Raw genomic sequence first — 7,330 nt, 5'->3', positions numbered from 1 at the left:
TTACATCTTTGCCTGTAACTTCCATCTCCCTAAAATGTATAAAATCAAACTGTAACCCAACCACCTTGGGCACCTCTTGAAAATGTGCCCTGGGCCATGGTCCCTCATATTTGGCTCTGAATAAACTTCTTTAAATATTTAAAGAGTTTGGCTTTTGTCAACAGTTTTCAGAGTATAAGCTTTGTACCTCTTTAGGTAAATTTATTCCTAAGCACTTTATTGTATTTTTGATGCTATTGTAAATGAAATTGTTTTCTTAATTTCATTTTTGGATTGCTTGCAAGTGCATAAAACACAATTGATTTTGACATATTGATTTTGTATTCTACAGCCTTGCTCAACTCATTTATTAGTTCTTATAGTTTTTTAGTGGATTCCAAGATAGGATTAACATGGCTGATGAGAAGCAGCTAGTGTGTTTCCTCCATAGAGTCAACCAAAATAGAATTCCTCAGTGCTCAGAGGGGAAGGAGTCAAGTAGCACACCCATTCACCCATTACTTATCAGAGAAGTGAGAAGATTTATAGAGCACAAAGAAGAGAAAAATTGATCAGCCTGGGTGACTACAAGCCAGACTTGCCTGAATCACTGCACAAACAATGAGCAGTCTCTGAACTCAGCAGGAGAGGTGAGTTCAGGAGGGGAATTCAGGAGTTCTGTGCTCCTGCCATGGACTTTGAAGGTCCCTGAACCTTAGGGGACTCTAGTGCCTTACAGGAAACTGCCTTACTCACTGCTGTGCTTTGCCAAAAGCCACATGGAGCAATGCAGGGAAGAATGTCTTGAGTGGCTCCATCAGCCATTTCCTGAAAACTCAACCCTTGCTGATGGCTACTTTCTAGTCATTCTGGGAAATAACAAGGATTCTGCTGTGGCACACAGTTCCTAACTGGGGCTGGTTCCCATGAAAAGACTTGGGGTACTCATACTTTTACATTCTGAACACAGACTTCTTGAGGCTGAGGCAGGGTGGCTGGGTGGGGCTTGTTGCTCTAGCAACCTTTCACTCTTCTTGTGGACACTTTTGTATAGCCTCTTTTGGATAGCAGTGCTACCCTAGTAGGTGGCGTCTCCTTTCCAATCCCCACTAGGGTAGCCAATAGAGTACACAGATGGGAAACTTGAGCATTTCCCCCCCCTTGCACCTTACGCAAAGGCTCAAGGCAGACAGAGAACATGGAGAGCCTTCCCTAGTGCCACTCACTGTCTGGGTTGGCTGAGCACTCCCTCTGCAGCAAAATAGGCCAAGCAGGAAGATCACAGCCACCATTGTTGCTGGCTGTCTCCCTCAAGTGCCACCTCTTGGCTGGAAGTCAATAGGCACTGCCCATTACATATGATATAGTACTTCAGCTTTTGGGAAAGCTTCATCCTAAACCCCAGCTGCTACCACTAGCCAAGTGACTCCAGTCACTCAGTACACCTTGAGTCTGTACAGGTACCCAGCACAGTACTGCTACAACTGGCAATTGAGAAACTCACCACACCAAGGCAATATATAACCAAAGGAACTCTACAGTGCCTATGCCAGCCACCTGACAATCCCAAATAAGAAGAAATACTCTACCCATAGAGAAGGAACCAGAAAAATAATTCTGACAATATGAAATAACAGAGTTCTACAACATCCACAAAAGATCACACTAACTCCTCAGTAATGGACCCTAACTAAAATTAAATCTTTGAAATTTCAAACATAGAATTTGAACGATTGATTATAAAATTTCTCAGTGAGATCCAGGAGAAAGTTGAAAACCAGAATTTCAGAAAAAAATTCAGGATGTGAATTGAAAATTCTCCAAAAAGATAGACACTTAAAAAACAAGCAAACAAACAAAAAAGCAAGCTGAACTTCTGGAAGTGAGAAACTCATTTATGGAAGTACCAAATACAATGGAAAGTTTCAACAGTAGACTAGAACAAGTAGAAGAAAGAATTTCAGAACTTGAAGACAAAGCTTTTGAAGTAACCCAATCAGAAAAAAAAAAAAAAAAAAAATCAAGAGAATGGAACAAAATCTCCTAGAAATATGGGATTGTGTAAAACATCCAAACCCAAGAATCACAGATGCTCCTAAAGAAGAGAGAGCAACAGGTTTGGAAAACCTATTTGAGAAAAACTTCCCTGGCCTTGTCAGAGATACAAACATCTTGTATCTAAACATCTAGATACAAGAAGCCCAAAGAACCCCTGGAATATTCATTGCAAAAAGTTGATCTTTAAAGCATATAGTCATCAGGTTATTCAAAACTAATGCAAAGAAAAGAATTTTAAGGGCAGTGAGACAAAAGTATCAAATAATTTACAAAGGTTAACCTATCAGACTAACAGTAGACTTCCTAGCAGAAACTCTATAAACCAGAAGGAATTGCAATTCTATCTTCAATCTCTTTAAGCAGAATAGCAGTCAGCAAAGGTTTTTGTATCCTGCAAAACTAAGTTTAGTAAATGAAGAAGAAATAAAATCTTTATCAGACAAGCAAATGCTGAGGGAATTTGTCATCACTAGACCAATTCTACAAGAAATACTCAAAGGAGTTCTAAATATTGAAATAAAAGATAAAAATACACCAGTAGAAAAACAATGGAAATCACAAATCTCACAGGGCTTGTAGAAGACCAACACAACAGAGAGAGAGAGAGAGAGAGAGAGAGAGAGAGAGAGAGAGAGAGAGAGAGAGAGAGAGAATCAACACAAATCAAACCCAAGGCTAGCAGAAGAAAAGATCAGAGCCGCACTAATTAAAATTGAAAGAAAAAATAAAAAAGATCAAAAAACCAGAAAGTTGGTTCTTCAAAAAGATAAAAAAATTGATAGATCCCTAGTTAGATTAATTAAGAAATAAAGAATATTCAAATTAACTTAATCAGAAATGAAAATGGAGACATTACAACTGATAACACAGAAATACAAAAGATCATTCAAGATTATTATGAATACCTCTATGCAAACAAATTAAACAATATAGAGGAAACAGATGAATTTTTGAAAACATCCAACCCCCAATCTTGAATCAGGAAGAAATAGAAATTCAAATAGACCAATAATAAGCAGCAAGATTGAAACAGTAGTTAAAAGTAAAAAAAAAAGAAGTCTGGGATCTGACAGACTTGGAATCGAATTATACCAGACTTTCAAGGAAGACTGTTATCAATTCTACTGAAGCTATTCCAGATTGAAAAGGAAGGAATTTTCCCTAACTCATTCTATGAAGCCAGTATCACTCTGATACCAAAACAGAAAAAGACAACAAAAATGAAAACTATGGATTAATATTTCTAATTAATATAGACACAAAAATCCTTAAAAAAATACTAGCAAACCGAATTCAACAGTACATTAAATAAAACACACCATGATCAAGTAGATTTTATCCCAGGGATATACAGATGGTTCAACATACACAATTCAATAAATGTGATCCACCACATAAACAGAATTAAAAACAAAAACGGTATGCTCATTTCAATAGATGCAGAAAAAGCATTTGATAAAATCCAGCATCCTTTCATGACAAAAAACTCTCAGCAAACCAGGCATAGAAGGAACATTCTTCAAAATAACAAAAGTCGTGTATAATAAACCCACAGCCAATGTCATCCTGAATAGAGAAAAGTTGAATACATTCCCCCTCAGAACTGGAACAAAGCAAGGACACTCACTCTCACTTTCACCATTCTAGTCAACATAGTACTGGAAGTCCTAGCCAGAGCAATCAGGCAAGAGAAAGAAATAAAGAAATATTCCAAGGAGTATTTCAAATTGGAAAATAAATCAAACTATCTCTGTATGCTGACAATATGCTCTTATACATAGAGAATCCTAAAGACTTCTCCAAAAGACTCTTGGACTTGATAAATGAATTCAGTAAAGTTTCAGGATACAAAATCAACACACACAAGTCAGTAGCATTGCTATACGAATAGCAACCAAGCTGAGAATTAAATCATGAACTCAATTTCATTTGCAATAGCAGCCAAAAAGCTAAAATACCTAAGGATTTATTTAACCAAGGAGGTGAAAGATCTCTACAAAGAGAACTGCAAAACACTGATAAAAGAAATTGTAGAGGACACAAACAAATGGAAAAACATCCTATGCTCATGGATTGGAAGAATCAACTTGTTAAAATGAACTTATTACTCAAAGTAATCTACAGATTCAGTGCAATCCCTATCAAACTACCAATGTCATTTATTATAGAATTAGAAAAAAACAATTCTAAGATTCATATGGAACCAGAAAGAGCCAGAATAGCCAAAGCAAAAAGAAAAATACTGGCAGTACCACATTACCTGACTTCAAATTATACTACAAGGCTATAGTAACCAAAACAACATGGTACTAGTACATTGACCAATGGAGCAGAATAGAGAATCCAGAAATAAACCAAATACCTACAGCCAGCTGACTTTGACTAAGCAGACAAAAATATACACTGGGGAAAGAGCCTGCTATTCAACAAATGGTGCTGGGAAAACTGGATAGCAGCATGCAGAAAAATGAAACTCGATCTTCATCTCTCACCATACACAAAAATTAACTCAAGGTGGATTAAACACTTAAATGTCAGACCTGAAATTATAGAAATCCCAGATGAAGACTAGAAAAAATTATTCTGGACATTGGCCTAGGCAAATAACATATAGCTAAAGCAAATGCAACAAAACAAAAATAAATAAATGGGACTTAATGAAACTAAAATGCTTCTGCACAGCAAAATAAATAATCAGCAGAGTAAATAGGCAAACCATGAGGGGAGATACTTGCAATCTATACATCAGACAAATAATTAATATCCAGAATCTACAAAGAACTCAAATCAGCAACAAAACAAAACAAAACAAAACACCCCATTAAAAAGTGGGCAAATGACATGAACAGACCTTTCTTAAAATAGGATGTGCAACTGGCCAAAAAACATATGAAAAAATGATCAACATCACAAATCATCAGGGGAATGCAAATTAAAACCACAATGAAATATCACCTTACGCCAGTCAGAATGGTTATTATTAAAAAAAAAAAAAAAAAAAAAAAAAGATGCTGGCACGATACAGTGAAAAGGGATATACATATTTCCTAAAAAAAAAAAAAAAAGAATGAAATAATGTGTTTTGCAGCAACTTGGAAGGAATTGGGGAACAGCATCCTAGGTGTACCAATACAGGAACAGAAAACTAAACATTACATGTTCTTACTTATAAGTGGGTGCTAAACTAAGGATCTGAAAAGGCATAGACAATGGTATAATGGGCAACGGAGACTCAGAAGGTGGAGACTTGGAAGGGATAAAAGGATGAAAAATCACCAATCAGGTACAATGTGCTCAGGTGACGGTGGTGGATGCGCTCAAAACTCAGCCTTCTTTGCCACTATACATGTAACCAAAAATTATTTGTACCCCTTAAAGATATTAAAACAAAAATAAAAATAAACAAAGTGACATTCTCATATCAAAAATAAATAAAGGGGAAATCAGACGAAGAATTTTTTTTAAAAACCAAACCATTTAATTGTGTCTTAGAAGGTAAACAATATATGGAGTCAGATCCCAAGCCCTGGGAACGCCAGAGCTACAGTTCCAAAACGTGATGTGGTTTTCTCAAAAGAGTTCAGAAGGGTCAGAACTCGAGGTGTTACGAGGCAGAGAACATATGGAATTCATGCATTCCATGTAACAGTTTCACAAATTACCAGAAACAGACCCCAAGAGTCTCAAGATGGGGAAAATTCATCTCCTGGTTTTACAGGTAAAAGAACGAAGAGTACCCAGAATGTTGTGTTGACTTCTCTTCCTTTTTCTCACACCATCTGAAGCCTGTACTGACTATCACATACCCAACTCACAGCAGCTGAAGCTGCAGCTTAGGTTTGAAACCAGTCCCTCTATCCGACAATTCACTTCCATGTGATGCCATGGCAAGAGAGACCGGAAGCAGAGAGATCTCATCAGGACAGCTTTTTAACAAACACTGAAAGTGAAAAAGAACCCTCTGGCGGTACACTGATTTAGTTTATAAGATTTTAATTTACAAATTTAAAAAGTTACGTTTTACTTTTTCTCCCTTTTCTCTTCTTTCTTTACATCACTCTTTTCCTTATCTTTCTCCTTCTCTTTGTCGCCTTTTCTATCCTTTTTGCTCTCCTCTTTTTCCTGCCCTTCTTTCTTTTCTGCATCCTGGTTGGCAATGTTGTTGTTGATGAGGTCGTGCAGGGCGACCACAGAGTGGATCAGAGAGGCTGAATACACCATAACCATTTGGTCATTGGTCTTCAGGTAAAAGGCTTGACAAACTCCTGCAGGCTGACATCTGGCAGCAGGTTGAAGACATCCTGCAGCTGGTAGATAATCTGATGGTTGATGGGCAGCTTGCCTGTGGCTACTTTTTCCAGATAGCTCCTGATCTCCAGAAGCTTGGAGTTCGGTCCCTTCAAGCCAGGGACCTGGTTTGTGATCCGCTGGGAAAGAGTGCCCACTGTAGTGTCTTTGATGTCTCGTGACAAGTGTTCCACTGCAACTTCTTCAGCTTCCTCTGCTCCAATTTCGCTGGTCATCTGCTCAAATGTTTTTGAGGCTGGAATTCCATCATGATGAACTTCTGCCACAGAAATATATGCTTCTGTGGGCGGCCCCAGGTCCTTTGACTTCACATCAATAATGACCAATACTGAGTTAGGGCAGTATCTTTTCATGAGTTCACTAATGGCGATGTCATTCTTGTGTCGTTGTGTTGGCTTCTCTTCCTTTTTCTCACATCATCTGTGGTACCATCCAACTATTCTTTCTCTGGCATTGACCTTCTTAAACATTCCATACATGTTTTCCAAATAATCATGGTCTAAAAACCAGACAGAATCATCTTTGTCATCCTCATCAAAAGGGACTGCAAAACCGTTGGGATACATCAAGTACTTTCTTTTGCCATGACCCCAAAAGAACGCCAACAATGCGCTTCTGGTTTCCAACCTTGCCGATTCGGTTGGAATGATCCACCACACTGAGAAGCACCAGGGAGTGGACCCCCCACCTTCTGTACCACCAGCTCCGGCATCGCGACACACCCCGCCCGCCAGGACTGGCTCCCTGCGACCTGCAAACACCGGCAGCGGCTCCCGCGGCTCCTCCAGGCCCAGCTCCTCCTTTTTCGCTTCCAGATGAAGAATTCTTGGTGGACAGTTTTTTTTTTTATCCTTGGAGTCCTTTAGTAAGTCATTCCATTGCATTCTTGCCTGCATTGTTCTAGTTGAGAAGTAAGCTGTTAATCACATTGGGATTTCTTTATAAGTGATTAGTTATTTTCCTCTTGCTGGTTTTAAGGTTTTCT

At 38.3% G+C, this 7,330-nt stretch overlaps 1 pseudogene; it reads right to left on the bottom strand.

Moving 5' to 3' along the window:
• Positions 1–6,003: 6,003 nt before the first annotated feature.
• On the bottom strand, positions 6,004–7,057 carry LOC103259184 (annotated as a pseudogene).
• Between the last annotated feature and the right edge of the window lie 273 nt (positions 7,058–7,330).

Source organism: Carlito syrichta, unplaced genomic scaffold, assembly GCF_000164805.1.
Source record: "Carlito syrichta isolate Samal-C Ts95f unplaced genomic scaffold, Tarsius_syrichta-2.0.1 Scaffold302558, whole genome shotgun sequence".
NCBI lineage: Eukaryota > Metazoa > Chordata > Mammalia > Primates > Tarsiidae > Carlito > Carlito syrichta.
The sequence above is the reverse complement of the archived record's forward strand: the minus strand, read 5'-3'. Positions and strand labels throughout refer to the sequence as shown.